At 52.5% G+C, this 15,794-nt stretch overlaps 1 long non-coding RNA gene and 1 other non-coding gene across 2 annotated transcripts; both read left to right on the plus strand.

Moving 5' to 3' along the window:
• The first annotated feature begins 2,603 nt into the window (after positions 1–2,603).
• On the plus strand, positions 2,604–5,205 carry LOC116647982. Its single transcript, XR_004302425.1, has 3 exons — positions 2,604–2,821; positions 2,945–3,064; positions 4,991–5,205. It is a non-coding gene; the product is annotated as an uncharacterized LOC116647982 (long non-coding RNA).
• LOC116648170 lies at positions 3,101–3,287 on the plus strand. The gene has a single exon (XR_004302455.1).
• Positions 5,206–15,794: the final 10,589 nt, after the last annotated feature.

Genomic DNA, 15,794 nt, shown 5'->3' on the forward strand with positions numbered 1-15,794 from the left:
AAGACATCCAAGCAAGAGCAGTTGGCCGGCTCCACTCTCCTCCCCTCCCACTCTCCACTTACCCCTCCCGCTCCTCTCCTTCCCTCCCTCCTCCCCAGCTCTTCCCCATCCCTCCTCTCCTCTCCTCTCCTCTCCCTCCCAGGCCCAGCCTGGTTTCCATGGTGCCTCTGGGGGGGGCGGGGGGTGTCCTGAAACTTGCCTACTTTTGTGCAGAAAACACCAAGTGGGGGCAGCCCAGGACAACCCCCTTCCATCCCCACCCTGGGGGATGGTCCAGGAAGATGGTATCTTTTGAAAATGTTTTCCTCCAACACCCAGAAGGAACCCACAGCTTGAGAGCAGCAAATGAGAAGAAATCTATCACCCTCAGGAAATTGGTTCCGGCGGCCCCGCAGAGCGACAGTCATCAGAAGCCCTTGGAGTGCCCGGCTAAATAAAAAGGTTTAAAACTAATGCACCAGCTGCTGCAGGAAAACATGTAACCCCAAGATGGGTGGGCTGTGGGGCTGCCCTCGTCTGCTAGGCAAGGGCATAAATCTGGGCACACAGGGGGGCCCCACCTCCCACTGGCTCCTTTCACAGAGCAAATCTGCTCTCAGCCTCCAGAACATGTTTTCAGCCTGAGAAGAGCTGCAAAGCCAGGGCAGGATGCCCGCCTCCTCAGAAAGGGGGTGTGCGGGGGAGGGGGGTGTCAGGTTCAAAGGCAAACAATACCCATGACTCCCTGGGCCCCAAAGGGAAGTCTTCCTAAGGTGGGTACAGAAGACAGCTCTTGTCTGCTGAACCCCGGGCTTGCTCCAGTCCCTTGGCCTCTGAGCAAGGACACCGAGAGCCACTCAGAGTGGTGACAGGGCTTAGCCAGGTCCTCCTTGGCCTCTCTGAGCCACTAGACTGAAGAGCAATAGAGTCCTCATTAAGATGAGCGGGAGGCACTCCGCGAACCACTAGGCAGCACTCCAAGCCCAGGCATTGTTTCTACCCCTCCATCGGACTCTTGTAAGATGTGCCACTACGGGCGAAGAGGTTGTTTGTTACACATCATAGTGACAGCGGGTCTCGCAAATCAGTGAATCCCTGCCAATCTGCAGAGTTCCTGTTACAGGTATAAATGTGCCCGGCATTCGGAGGGGACATTTTGAAAAGAAAGACACAGAGAAGTGCATCTGCCATTTCCCCAAGGATTGCTTCCTGAGCACCAGCTGTCACCTGGCCCTTTCATCCTTGAGCCTCCAAACACCATGCACAGCACGGGAGGCAGAGACCAGAGTCCCCGCCCCTGTCCCTCCGGCAACAGGAGCACCTAGTTAAAAGGCTGTACTTTGCAAACTCCCTTGTAGCCAATGTGACAAATCAAGGTGTCTGCAGGGCTGACTCTTGCTGGAGGCTACAGGGAGAAGACTTTCCTTGCTCTTTCCAGCTTCTAGAGGGCACTGCATTCCTTGGCTCATGGCCCCCTTTCCCCACCTTCAAGTTCAGCAGCTTCCAGGGTCAAGTCTCCTCTCTGTCTCTCACTCTCCTGCTTCCGTCTTACAAGGACCCTTGTGATGACATTGGGCCCACCTGGACAGTCCAGGACAATCTCCCCATCCCAGGGTTCCTAGCTTCATCTCATCTGCAAAGTCTCTTCTGCCCTGTGAGGTGACACATTCACAGGGTCCAGGGACTAGGGCATGCACAGCAATGGGAGCAATTGTGCTTTTCATCCCAGACCCACTATACCACTGTCCCTCTGGCCTCACCCATGCAGATGACTTCCTTTGGGAACTGTCCACTCTGTGCCGCTCCTCACCCCACCCTCCCTACACCAGCTAGAGAGGAGAGGACGGAGGGGAGCTGGAGTTCCAGAGGCCTGACCCCATCCGTGTGGGGTTCCTGAGCCCCTGCAGCTGCTCCATCCCTGGACACATCAGGTACATGAACGAATAAGTCCACTTTTTTAATATAAGTCGGGTTGGGTTTCTGTCACCTTTACCTGCAAGACCCCACACTCTTTCAGGATGTTCCTTGAGGGTCCTGGAAGGGGAGGCCAGGTGCCAGAGGCTGGGGCTGCACCCTCTCCGTGAGGTGGCTCCGGGCGAGCCCCCCGCAGCCCCCCGCAGCCCCGGGGCTGCGGTCAGAGGGGTCTCCGCTCTCGGAAGGCCGGCACTGGGCACTGAGGACCGAGGAGCCTGGGGAGGCCAGGCCCCAGCTCTACCTAGGAGATTCGGGAGACATGCAGCCCCCGCCCTGGCTGCTCAGGCCATCTCTGCTGGGGAGGCCGGAAAGAAAGCAGAAGGCAGGCAGGGCAGCTCGAGCAATCACCATCTGCCCCCAGTGGGGCATGTGGCACTTCCGCAGTCCTCTTGATTGGAACATAACCTTAAAGGCCCTGTCTGCTAGCGTGGGATGTTATTCAGTCACAAACAGAAATGAAGCACCGATACATGCCAAAACTTGGATTAGCGTCGAAAAGAGGTGCCCCATCGCCGCGGACGAGCACCCGCCGGCTCCGGCCCCTTTAAGACGACCTTGGAGGACCCAGTTTCAAAGCCCAGGGCGACCCTCTGGCTGCCGCCTCTATGGTGCGTCGTCACTTCCGGCCGGAAGTGCGTGTGCGGAGCGGTTTCGGCGCAGGGGGCGGGGAGCGAGTAGAGGCGCGTGGTTCCTCGTGTCTAAGAGAGGGGGACTCCTCGCTTCGGGCTGGTGGTCGACCCCGGCCCGCGGGGTGACGCGGGGGTGTGCGCCGTCACCGGCTCCAGCCTGAGCAGCAGGGCCCCGGACGGGGGAGGCGGAGGGGGCTTGGGCCGAACTCAGGCCCGACGCCGGGTCGGGGCTGCGGCAGGTGCGGCTCCTGCCCGACGAGCGCCCAGACCGGGCGGCCGGGGCCAGCGCGGGGGTCTGGGGAGCGCGTAGATAGCGGATGAGACTCCTCTTCCTAGAGCACGTTGTGTGACTCTTTCCCCAGGGTTTCCTCAGAAAACGACAACTTTCCAGCCCTCGGCGACTAGAAGCGGGCAGGCAGCGGTTGGCCATTTCCTCCTGGTCGGTGAGAGCACTCAGAGCGCGCTCAGTTTGGGGGATCCAGGTACGTCAGGCACCGAGACGAAGAGTCTTAAGGCCGATGGTCTGGGGAAAGGCTCCTGTGTTGCTGAACCTGCCCGGGTGTGGGTGCAGCCTTGTACCAGGCAGCCCGACCCTGACCTAGAGTAAATTCCCGGGAGCAGTTTTTCCTGGGGTTTGAATTTGCAGTAACAGGTGTGAACATTCTAGCAGCAGTTTGATGATCATGTATGATACTGCAAACAGGACCCGCGCTGAAAAGAAAACCCTTAGAGTTAGTACCGGGGAGCAGTGGCTTCCGAAAATCTGCAAACAGTTGACCTCATAAATATCGATTGATACTTGGGCCGTGCACCGTGCTGAATGTTAGTGGGTGCAGAGATGAACAAGACAGCCCAGGCCCTTGTTCTCAGGGAGCTAAAGCCCCTTGGGAGATGAGGTCAAATGATTGCACTAAAGAGGGTGTAATTCAAGCTGAGGCTGAAACTCTGAAGGAAAGCACATTCCTGTTAGCAACATTACGGGGAGCGTGATGGAGGCTTTCCTGAGGATGGGATCCTTGAGCTGGACTCTGAAGGATGAGTGGGAGTTCTGTGGAAGGCCAGGGGGGTGGCTTGTGCTAAAGGTCCAGCGACCTAGCAAGTGTGGCCAGTGGAGGACCTGGAAGAAGACCATTGTAACCCAAAAAGCAAGTGGTGTGGGGTGAAGTTGAAAAGGTGGAGAAGGGCCAGACGGCACAGGACCTGTGGCTCACGCAAGCATTTTGGTCTTCCCTAAGAATGCAGGGGTCATTCTGGGTTTTAAACAAGAGGATGATGTGCTGAAATCTGTAATTTCAAGACAGCAGTATGTACAGAACAGTGCCTTCCAGTGGAACTCCCAGCAGTGTTGGAAATGGTCTATATCTGCACTGTTTGTTAGAGTTCCACAATCCACACGTGGCTGTTGAGCACTTGGCAGTGTGGCTGGTGCTACGGAGGAACTGGATTTTTCATTTTACTTTAAATGTAAATAACCACGTGTGGCCAGTGGCCACCGTGTTGGAGAGCGCAGGCCTAGCGTGTATTGGAGGCCCAGGAGCACCTTTATTGGAATCACGCCACCCAGAGACTCTTACATCTCCTGCACCTCATCCCCTCCCAGGTAAAGGCTGAGAGGAAGTCTGCTTTTTGAGAACCCTCCCATTTTCTGAGGAGTTCACACATAGCAGTGCCTTTATGTTGTTGGCTGGAGGGCAGCCTGCTCCTGGTGAAGTGGCTCCCTCCCGTCATCAGCACACGGATGGAAGATGGAAGAGCGCCGGCCGTGGTCAGAGCATGCTCTCTGTGCTGGGGAGGGGGACGGAGGGGAAGGAAAAGCAGTCGCTGGTGTTAAGGCGGGAGGAGGGGTGCCTAGAATCTAGAGAGGTGGGCATCGTAAGTGCTGTGGAGCCACAGGAAGGGACATACTCAGTAGGACCTAATGGAATGTGACCCCCCTGAGGACGTAAAGGCTGTTTCCAGCTGGTGACACGTGGCAAAGGGCAGGAGGGGTGGAAATGCCTGAGGATGTGGGCAGCTCGTGAGTTGGGGCCGAACTGGAGAACCATGTGGCTGGAAGCAGGGAAGAAGATGTAGGAATACACAGGCTGGTGTGGGGTTTCAGGGCTGGCTTCATTGTGGCTTCCGTGCAGGCAGGTTTGTGAGGAAGGCCCCAGGCGGTGTGTGGATTACAGCCCGGAGAGGGAGGGGGTAGGTAGGAGATCACTGTGGTTGCCTCCACGGAGAAGGTGGCCAGTCCTTCATGGAGTCTGCGGACCTGGAAGGAGGAGGGGCTCATAGAGGTGGGGTCACTGCAGGGCACCTTCCATGTTGTATTCTGGGTGGTAGTTACTAGATCTTGGAAGGTATTTTATGCTGCTAACAGACTTGCTAAGGTAGAGTGAAAACATAAAAGTGTACTTTCTTTGCAGGTGAGTTCACGGGAAGATCTGCGTGCGGGATGAATGCGTGCTGGTTTCTTTTCTGCCTGGTTCCGTGTACCCGAAGTGTAATTGTTGGGGGCTTGGAACTTTCCGGGTTTCTTTGGTTTCATTTACTCAACCATGTAACTTCTGAATGCTGACCTGCTTAAGACCCTGTTTTGTATGGATATAAATAAAAGGGGTCCGTCCCCAAGGAGACTTTTTCATGCGCTTCGTGGTTTCCGTCCCGGGGACCTGTGTGCGGTGAGTCACCTCTGCTGCTGAGATGTGCGGTTGGCAGCACGGTTCCCAGCTGACGAGACTGAGCCGCTGGCGCTTCTCTGTAGGGAGTGTGAGCAGTGGGGGCACGTGGAGGGAGATGACCATTGTCTCTGTGATCTAAGAGGAAGAGGGTGGCTGGTGTCGTTCAGGGTGGTGTTCACCTCGTGCAGACTTCCCTTTGAATAGAATTTCCCGGAAAGTGGCTGCTGGCCTCAGAACTGGTTCCCAGTAGCTGCCGGGCACTGCCCACCTCTGCTTCCTCACCTGGGTCTCTAGCCCCGTGTGGGGGCCGTCCAGAGAGTTCTCCCAGGCCTTCCTATCTTTTGAATGTTCGCCGCGTATTGATGTGAGAAAAGGAAAAACCACATCAGTGGTGGTTCCTCTATTTCATGCTGTCTTCATGTGACAGGGTATGACACGTATGTTTTTACATGGCCTAGAAAGGTTATCCGGACCTTCAGACCTAGTCGTGCCACACCCAGGGTTCCTGCCTGACCTCCTTGCTTGTGTCTGTGTTTTTCACGTACTTAGTGAATCTCTTGACTTAACATCCTCTGGCCCAACCCTCCTCTTGTCCAGCTCAACTCCCAGGAGGGTCTGGCCCTCGAGTGCCTGCAGAGCCAAGAATGTAACTTCAAACCTTGCCAGGGAGGCCGTTGGTGGGCTTTGTAACAGACCCACAGTCCGAGAGACCGCCGCTGTGGAGGGCGGGCATGGCCACCCCGGGAGACGGCGGCTCGTGTGTCAGCACCGAAGGGCAGACGTACCCACACTGTCTGCACCCGAGGGGTTAGCGTGGGGCTTTCACATCCCAGCTCCACCCCTGGCCTGCTGGGTGACCTCAGGCAGGCCACTTCCCTATTTCTTAGGAAAACGGGGACCATGATGACGGTGACTCCCAAAGGTGGGCGCTTGTGAGGAGTCAGCAAATCATGTGACATGCTCTGGAGCACTTCAGACCTGTGAGCTGGCTGCTGCCCATTCTTGGATTTTTAGGGCACTTCGTGGTGTCTCTGGCTGCGAGTTTCCAGAACGCTGCCGTGCGGTGGGTCCTGGGGTACAAGGTGCTGTCGGCCACAGGAGGGTCCTGCCTGCTACCGGGAGCTGAGGTGGGTTTGCTACAGGCTCTTGGCTTTTTCACCCTGTCCGTGTTCATGTTTGGGCCTCTCATGAGAGCACGTAAGTCTCAGCGTGGGCCCTGCCCTCTACGTGCTTGTCTTTAGAGAAAGTGTAATAATTGCCCAAATTAACATGTTGTGTCCGGATACATATACTGGGGGAAATTGTACATATTGGTATTTCTGGAAGAAACAGGTTGGAGCCCGCTCAGTGCTTTGTTCTCTGCGGTGTTTCTCTTGAGTGTAAACGTCCATCTGGGCACAGCGGCTGTGGGCAGGGCCTTGTCTGGCCTTGGTGTGTGTCGAGGAGCCGCGGTGGGGCTCTGTGTCTGCAGACTTGGCTCAGTGAGTTGCTTCAGCCTTTGGTTCGATAGATTAACCAGAAGCATTAGCTCCTGGGCCCCCCTGAGCAGGAACATGGTGTTTCTAGCACGGAACATGATGACATGGGAGTGCTTCATACTGATAGAGTCGTTTGTGATGTGCAGTACCTCTTTCTCGTTCTCATTTGGCATCGGCGTCAATGGAGGAGGGTGCCTGGGTGTCCCCGGTGCATCCACACGGCTCGGTCTGAGACCTCTCAGGGCGGGAGAGCCTGCCGAGAATGGGAAGGATGGATGAGGAGAGACTGCTCTGATGCCGAGGGGGGCGTGGGCTGAGATCCTGCAGTCTTCCCTGGCAGCCCCTGCCCCCTCCAGATGCTGCTCCAATGTGGGTGCTTAACCTTGAACCTCTGCCCCTTTCCTCTGGGGCCACACCCCAAGACAATAGCCTCCATCCATCCTGCACCCTGATGCAGTGTGCTGGGTGCTGTCGGTGACGGGAGGGAAGCCCAGAACCCACAGGAAGGGCTCGGGATTGCATTTGGCTGAGGCCATACCTGAGAATATTCCCCAGCTGTCTCCTCAGTCATTCGGTTCCAGCTGGCCTGGGTGCGGCGATGGTGTGCTTGCTGCCCCGAAAGAACACGTATCTAAAATAGGCTGCGATATGACGTGGATGGGCTTCAGCATTTGTGGGTTTTGTTCCTCTGGATTATGTAAGAGAGGGTTGAGGTAGGCAGGAGCCCAGTGTTTTCAAAGAGCTGGGCCTTTTAATAATAGCAGTGGATAGTGAAATGCACAGTCTGTAAGAAGTAATTTTTTTAATGTTAAAAGGCCAGTTGCTGAAAACAGAATGAAATTCGAACTAAAACAGTTACAGCACGGCACGGTTTTGAACTTCTCTCTTTGTCCACTAGAGGACGCAATCCTGATGAGCCACCCTGTTCTTGTTTGTAACTTGGTCCAGTTTTAGTTTTTTAATTTAGCCAAGCCTTTATTTCACCAGAAAGTAATGCAGAAGGTTAATCTGAAGGGTTGGGCTCCTTGTTAGGACTCTGTCAGGAGGTCCCCGTTGCACACAGTTCCTGGGAAGTGTTCATCGTGTTGTGGACGAGCTGAACCCCACCCAGGCAGAGGACACTGTACTTGAAGAGAAGAGCATGTTCTAATGCAACTTGCCATCCACACTCCCCGGATAAGTTCTAGTCGGCATGAGAGATTTTCTTCGGTAAGGACTTCCGTGCAACACATACCAGTACTTGAGGTCCCAGACAGTGTGTTAAGGGTTTAGAAGCATCTCTCGGGAGAACGTCACTCATACTTGCTGTTGAAAGGTACACACCAACACGGAACAAGATCTGTACAGAGCTGGTGTGGTTTAGACTGCCGATTGTCATCCATTCTAAAGGTGCTGTTGAATCGGAAAGAGAGTTATGATCTCAAAGTGTCGTTTTAGGTAGAGTACTAAGGGAACCTCGTTGACCGCTCTCTGATGAATTAAACATGCTGAATTGAGGGGCGCCTGGGTGGCTCAGTTGTTAAGCATCTGCCTTCGGCTCAGGTCATGATCCCAGGGTCCTGGGATCCAGCCCCGCATCAGGCTCCCTGCTCAGCAGGAAGCCTGCTTCTCCCTCTCCCACTCCCCCTGCTTGTGTTCCCTCTCTCGCTGTGTCTCTCCCTGTCAAATAGATAAAATCTTAAAAAGAAAACAAAAAAAAACCATGCTGAGTTAAGCGCTGACCGCGGGCCATGTTAGACTGGGCAGGGGAGCCAGGCACGGGCAAGCCCCCGCCCTCGGAGAGCTCCCATTCCAGAAGTCACGAGACAAGGGGAGAAGTGTGCGCTGTGCTCTGGAGGAAAGGAAAACAGGGCTGGGTTGGAGCGGGGTGCGAGTTTCAGGTAGGGTGGTCAGGAAAGGGCCCACATCCTAAGGGAAGAGAGGAAGTCACGCGAAAGTCTGGAAGCGCATCCAAGGCAGGGGGAGCGGCGGAGGTGATGAACAAGGCGGCTTTCTGAGGACAGTTGGAGGCGCCTGGGCGCCTGGTCTTGCAGAGCCTTGTGGGAAAGTCTGACTTTTACTCCCAAGTAGGAGTCAGTAGCTCATATTTTTCTCTCCTCTTTTAAGGACCGTGTCCCCCTGCTAACAGAGTATTGGCATTAGAAGTATTTCCTGTTCTTGCGCTAACAAATTTGCCCGTTGAGGGGATCCCTGATCTATGCAGAGGGACTGTGCGACTGTGGGAGGCTCCCTCTCGGCTCTGTTGAACCGTAACCCTGGTGTTCCCCAGGGAACCGACCTGGGAACAGACATTTGGATATAAGTTCCTGGGACAGCCCGGTGCCTTTCACCTTGTAGATGAAGCCAGAGACCGCGCAGACGACCCGTTGTCAGCGTGGCAAGGACCCTGAGCCCCGGGCACGCAGGCGTGCCTCTGTCGTGGAACTCACCCGTCGTCTGTTTTCTAGCCTGTTGCCACCTCGTAGGAACCGTGCACTTCTTGTTTTTTGCAACAAAGAGTAGATCTGTGTCATTTAAATTACTACCAAGAAGACAACAAAAAGGACATTCTCCTCTGAGCTTCACAGGGTCGAGGCCTGTTTTGGTTTTACGTGGTCACACATAATGACTGTGTTTAAAACGACTCTTCGTGCCGATATTTTTTTCAGATCAATTATGCAACTGCAGCAGAAAACTAGTTCTTTTCTTGCAAGTGTAATTAAAAACGGAGCCGAGTGAGCCCGGGGGAGGTCACGTGTCTGGGGCCTGGCAGCTGTGCGGTTCTGTCCCGGTTACGCAACGCTGCTTTCGACCTTCGGCCACCAGCAGCAAAACCTTCAGATTATCGTATGGAATTAAAATAAGGCTCTTACTTTCCTTGAACAACACATTCTTTGTTAAAACCAGACTTGGGCTTTTAATACTGACTTCCACTAGAGGCTCCGTAAGCCATATTCCATCCCTGCGGCTGTCCCCGTGGAACACATTTTCTAAAGTCAAACTCCCGACTTTCGTGCCCGTTTGAAACTTTGACTCGGTTGTCATCCATCCCGGAGACGTATGGGCAAAGCTCCCATAAACCCCCTTCACTCCTATGCCATCTCTGTTCCCAATCACCGCACCCCTTTGAAAGTTAACGGAGGAGATAGGAAATATTAAGAAGTCTAAACGAAATAAAGGGGTTACTTTCTCCAGTTGCTTTTTACATATGTGTAAGCACTGCTTAGTGTTTGCTTTCATTTTTAATTTCTTTCCTAAAGTAACAATGCACAAGTTTGTGTTTGTTTTTAGAGAGGTGGGGAAGGGGCAGAGAGAATCCTAAGCAGGGTCCGTGCCCAGCGTGGAACCCAGTGCGGGGCTCGATCTCACAACCCTGAGGTCATGACCTGAGCCGAAACCAAGAGTTGGATGCTTAACCGACTGCCCCACCCAGGTGCCCCAACAATGCACAAGTTTTAGAGCTCAGAGGATTAAAAGGCTGGTACCGAACAGCAGCTCCCTGCACCCCGCTTGCCGGGGGCCTGCCCTCGACAACCATTTCACATTGCTCTGTCTTCCAAGTGCGCTCATCTCCCCACTTCCAACTATCGTGTATGTGCTGTTCCTTTTTTTTTTTTTTTAAGATTTTATTTATTTATTGGACAGAAAGATAGCGAGAGCAGGAACACAAGCAGACAAGCAGGGGGAGTGGGAGAGGGAGAAGCAGGCCTCCCGCTGAGCAGGCAGCCCGATGCGGGGCTTGATCCCAGGACCCTGGGATCATGACCTGAGCCGAAGGCAGACACTTAACGACTGAGCCACCCAGGCGCCCCTGTGCTTTTCCTTTTGACTCTTCATTTTAAGCCTTGCTTGTCGACTTCCTTTGTGGTGGATTCAGGCCAAGCACTCACAGACCCCCCTCCGCTTCCCCTTCCGCATCCTCCAGTACAATCATCCTGTGTGAATTCTGTTCGGATCAGCATTCCGTGTTGTCCTGCAGGTAACAGTGCTTAGCTGCCCCCCGGCCTCGCCTTGCAAGACCCTTTTCATTTCCTTCTTGTTCTCCCCTAGTTGTCTTGCTCTTTCTTTGGTGGAGCTTTCTTTGGTCGCTAATTCTTGTTCCCACATGGCCCATAGCTTCGCGGCCCAACTTTACACAAGGTCAACCACATTACCTCTAACTTTGCACAGGGTCAACCACATGACGTCATGTATCCATTCCGCTTGTTTCTTAGATGTGTGAAAGAAGGCTTTCAGACAATGCAGTTAGGAGGATGTTGTTATGGTTTTGTTACAATCACGTGCAAGGGAGAGGCCCTGCTAGGCCAATTCAGAAGTTCAGTTTTCGTTAGGAATTCTATATTTTACAGGAAAATATAAAGGTTGGATTATTGTCAGGGCAAATACAAAAAGAATCCTGGCTGAAGACCTGACAATTGGGTGGGTAGGTAACTGGTTTCCCAGGAAGTTCCTTACACATTATGTCAAGGGGATGCCAATCTTCCCAGAAGGAGGCTATGATTTTAATCAGGCAGAAAAAGGCTCTGTCCCAAGCTAGGTTTAGACCAATTTTTTTTTTTTTTAAATTTGATTTTGAAGTAATCTCTACACCCAACGTAGGGCTCAAACTCAGAACCCCAATGTCAAGAGTCGCACACTCCACCAACTGAGCCAGCCAGGTGCCCCTAGATCAGTGTTTTATACCCTCTCTTTGACCTAGACATCATATCTGACTTGCTTAAGAATGCATCTTGTTGCATTTTGGTTCTAAGAACATAAAGGGAAGTGTTGTCTAGTTCAGCGCTTCCCAAACAACCTGCGCACAAATCCCCTGATTTGTCAAATGCAGATTCTGGTGCAGTGGGACTGAGGTGGGGCCTGGGACTCTGCATTTCTCACCAGTTCCCTGGTGCTGCTGGTCCGGGGACCACACTTTGAGGAGTAAGGGAGGGCATTTTTGGTTGCTTGGTGCATCTCCCATTGATGGTAGACTTGGATGTAGGTTTAATTTGTCTGACACATGCCCAGTTGTGATTACTAGCGCTATCTATACATATTTATGAGCCAGTTTCCTATATTAAGGAAGAATTTCCTGACACAGCATGTAGTGGTCATGATTTCTTACAGTCTGTGCACCAAGGCCTCTCTCATATGTAAGCTGGATTCAGTGAGGCCTGTTCCATAGATAGGTACAGCAAGAGGCAATGATGAACATCTCTACTCTTGGTCTAATAAAACTAAAGTCACATGAAAGATAATTTAAAAACCTCCCAGCTGTCAAAAATCAGAGCTGGATTAAAGTGGTAAAAACAGATTTTATTCAGAACTATTGCAATAAAGGAAAAGAGACCTCAGTATAGAATGGGGTTCAGTTCCAAATGGAGCAGGGACAGGGAGCAGGAGCGGGGCAGTGAATGGAAAATCACTAAGAGGAAATGTCGAGGGTAAGGGGGCTTCTGGCTAAACTGACCTAGCGGATTCTGGCTGAAGGCCAGCCAGGGTGTCCGGTATCACCCCAGGGCCAGTGAAGGATGAGGAACCTGATCAGACATCCAGGAAGGCAAGGGGAGGGGGGGCGGGTTCTGATGAAACTGACTTAGCTGGGTTCTTGCTAAAACTAGATTTTATAAGGAAGTGCACAGACAGGCCTAGGAGATGGTCCAGGAATCTAACATAGAATCTTTGTCCTAATCTAACCTTGATTAGTCCTTTTGAGGTTAGTTTGAATGTTCTCTAAACTTTGAGAGGAAAGGAATGTTGTATAATTGAGAGAGAATAGTAAGCAAAATTTATCACAGGTCCAGTAGGTGCCAAAAATTTGCAAATCTGATCTCCCTGAATCTCTTATGTGGGGGGAGTGGGCTCATTGAGGGCCAGTGACTGCCTAGGGTCACAGGCTAGTGTCCACTTTCTCATTCACAAATGTGGGTCACACACTTGGATACCATGCTAGGCCCTGGGGATACAGGGGGAGCAAGGCCATCACCACAGCCCTGGAGCAGGCTTTCTAGTTGAGGAACAACCCCTCCCAAAAAAACAAAACAAACCATCACATAGAACACACAAAGAAGAGGCCTTTGGGGAAGGTCCCTGCTTTGAGTGCTGTTGGGGCTCCTACTTTGGCTTGGAGGAGAGGGAAGGCCTCACTGGTGGTGTCTGCCCTGAAAGCTGAATCACAAGAAGCAGTGGGCCAGGAATGAAGAGGGAAGGGCATTCCAGGTGGCAGGAACAGCAAGTGCAAAGGCCACACGGCAGGAGTCAACTAGCAGTGGGCCAGGGACCTGAACCTGGTGCTGCCTGACTCCAAAGTCAGTGGTCTCCCCACTGAGGCCTCTGCCATTTTGCTGCCCAGTGTCAAATAAAGAAACAGATCCAGACTTAGGAAACAGACCATCTTGTTAAGGATGATTGTGGGGGTGGGGGGCCACCCCACCAGGGAGGATGCTCTGACCAGGGATCTGCCCTGGAAGAGTTTGGCAAAAAGGAAACTTCCTTCGTGGGAGGAGTGGTGTGGGGGAGGGGGCGGAAGGGTGGCTGCTTGAGGAGTTGGCCAGAGGTGTTAGCTGAGGTCACCCTGTGAGGCTGCGGGGGTGGAAGAGGTTTCCTTCTGCCCTTTGCGGTTCTTCGGCTGGGCTGATAATTAAATTGACATGAGACATTAATGGGAGAAAAATGGAAGTTTAATAACATGCATACCTCCTATATACATGGCAGGAAAAACAGTTACTCCCCCAAATGGCCAAAGCCATCACCTTAAATACCACCTCCAGCTAAAGACATAGGAGATGTTGGGGTGGGGGGGGTCAGTTGTGGAGGTGATTGGGAAAAGCGCCAAGAACAAGGTGAGGGTGTTGTTAGGGTTTAAGTTCACACCTCCACTGATGAGTTTCCAGAGACCTCAGGAGACACCCCCACACATGGAGACTTCCCTCAGAACGAAATGTCTCTTACTAAAGGGTAAGAGCTCCTCCTGTGACTGCAGTTTCTTAAAAATAACCAGTTTAAGATAATATGCCAAAGAGACACATTTGGGGGTCTGTTCTCCCCTTCATAGCCATTTTGACTCGTGTCCACGTTCTCTGAGCAGAGGCTGGGCCCACAGGCCACGTGAGGCAGACACGTGCCTGTGGACTGGCGCTTCCTTCCAGTGGAAGTGCTTCAAGTTGCTCAAGGAGTGAACACAGCCGAGTGCTTTCACGAGCGCCCCATGCCTTTTGGTGAGCGTCATCCATGTTTGGTTTTATTTAGCAATCAGTAACGGCAGGAGATAGATGGGAAGCCCAGCAGCGGATGCTCAGATTCAGCAACTTGTTCAAGGTCTCGCACCTGATTCTGGAGCAAAAACCAAGATTTGACCTTCATATATAAGTTGGCATAGTCCATCACAATTTGCAAAAAATTTGACATTGATAGATGGGCCTTGTCCACAGCCGCCTCCTGGCAGCGATCAAACAGTGCCGTAATGCCTCGTGATGTCCCCCTACTCTTCCCAGCTAAGGAGCCAGGTGCGTCATCAGTGAATTGTCCTTCTTCCTTACAGGATATGATTAGATATGTCTAATCCAGAGCTGATGCCAGAAGTGTCACATTTGGGAACTCGACTTCCCACGGGAAAAGCGTGAGCCCCGTGTGCCAGCCGTATGGGTGGTTCTGTCACTTCCGGCGGGCCAGGCACACCAGCGAGGTCTGGGAATCTCAGGCGAGGAGGGGCAGCCGTACACCCAGCTGCTGTCGGTGGTCCTCGTTCCTTGGTCTCAGAGAACACAGGTGATTAAAAGCAGCTGGAAAAAGAAGAATTCCAGGACATTCCTGGTATTCCGGAGTCTGGCTTCAGTCATCCTGTACTGCGTGAAAGGACAAATACAAACAAAAAGTTGGAGGTCTCGTTCTCCCTGTTGAAAACCAGGGAAGAGTGACGGATGTGGTGATCATTTTGCAATATATACAAATATTGAATCATGGTGCTGGACACCTGAAAGTCATATAATGTTATATGCCAATTATATCTCAATTAAAAAAAAAAGGATCTGAGACCCTGTAAAAATAAGCCATTGTTTAAAAGTATAGAAACAACGGAAGAGCCTCCCCCGCCCTCTCTCCCTTTGCTCTCCGCCTTTCTTTCTCTGCCCTTCTCACAAGTATGCTAATCTGTTTCGTGGCTAAATTAGTCTCTGGCCCATCTCACAACTCAGGAATGTCTTCCCTAGGACCAGAGAGCCTCCTCTTTGAAATGTGAGGAGGATAATGCTGTCAGTGTCCTGGGAGGGGACAGCCCCACTCCACTGTCACCTGACTAATTGCAAACCTACACGAGGACCCATTGTCTTACGGCAGCTGCTTAGCTCTATCACAGATCGTGTTTTCTGTGTTTTGGTTCCTTCAGTGGGTTTCGTGGGGTGCTCCTCACGTTGTGGTTGAATGCTTAACATTGCTTTCTTCTACCTTTGTGGAGAGCTTTGTTATCCAGGGCTGTTGACCAAACTTCAGTCAGGCTCCTAGACCATCTCCTAGGCCCGTCCATGCACTTCCTTATAAAATCCAGTTTTAGCAAGAACCCTGCTAAGTCAGCTTCACCAGAAGCCCCCTCTGCTTCCCGGATGTCTGACCGGGTTCCTCATCCTCCACTGGCCCCCGGGTGATGCCTGACACCCTGGCTGGCCTTCAGCGAGAATCCCGCTAGATCAGTTTAGCCAGAAGCCCCCTTACCCTCTACGTTTCCTCTTAGTGATTTTCCATTCGCTGCTCCACTCCTGTGCTCCCTGGCTATAAATTCCTGCCTGTCCCCGCTGCACTCGGAGTCGAGCCCAATCTCTCTCCCCGACTGTAAATCCCAGCACACGGTCCCTACGCCCATCAGCCCATCGTGAGGGTCCTGGATGGAGCTGCCTCACCATCCTTAACAAGTGTCCTTGCATGTTTTTTTCTTTACTAGTAGGAGAGAGGTATGAACTCCTCTACCCTCTTAGGTGCTTTGTTTGGAGGCCTGCAAATTAAACTGACAAAGACAGTTTAGCAAGAAAAAGGGAGATTTGTAGTGGAGTTCACAGAAACATGTGCCTAGAGGAGGCTTAGAATTGAGGGCTCATCTACCATCTTAAGAAGGGGAGGGGAGA

The sequence above is a fragment of the Phoca vitulina genome, unplaced genomic scaffold (genome assembly GCF_004348235.1).
Source record: "Phoca vitulina isolate PV1807 unplaced genomic scaffold, GSC_HSeal_1.0 scaffold41, whole genome shotgun sequence".
NCBI lineage: Eukaryota > Metazoa > Chordata > Mammalia > Carnivora > Phocidae > Phoca > Phoca vitulina.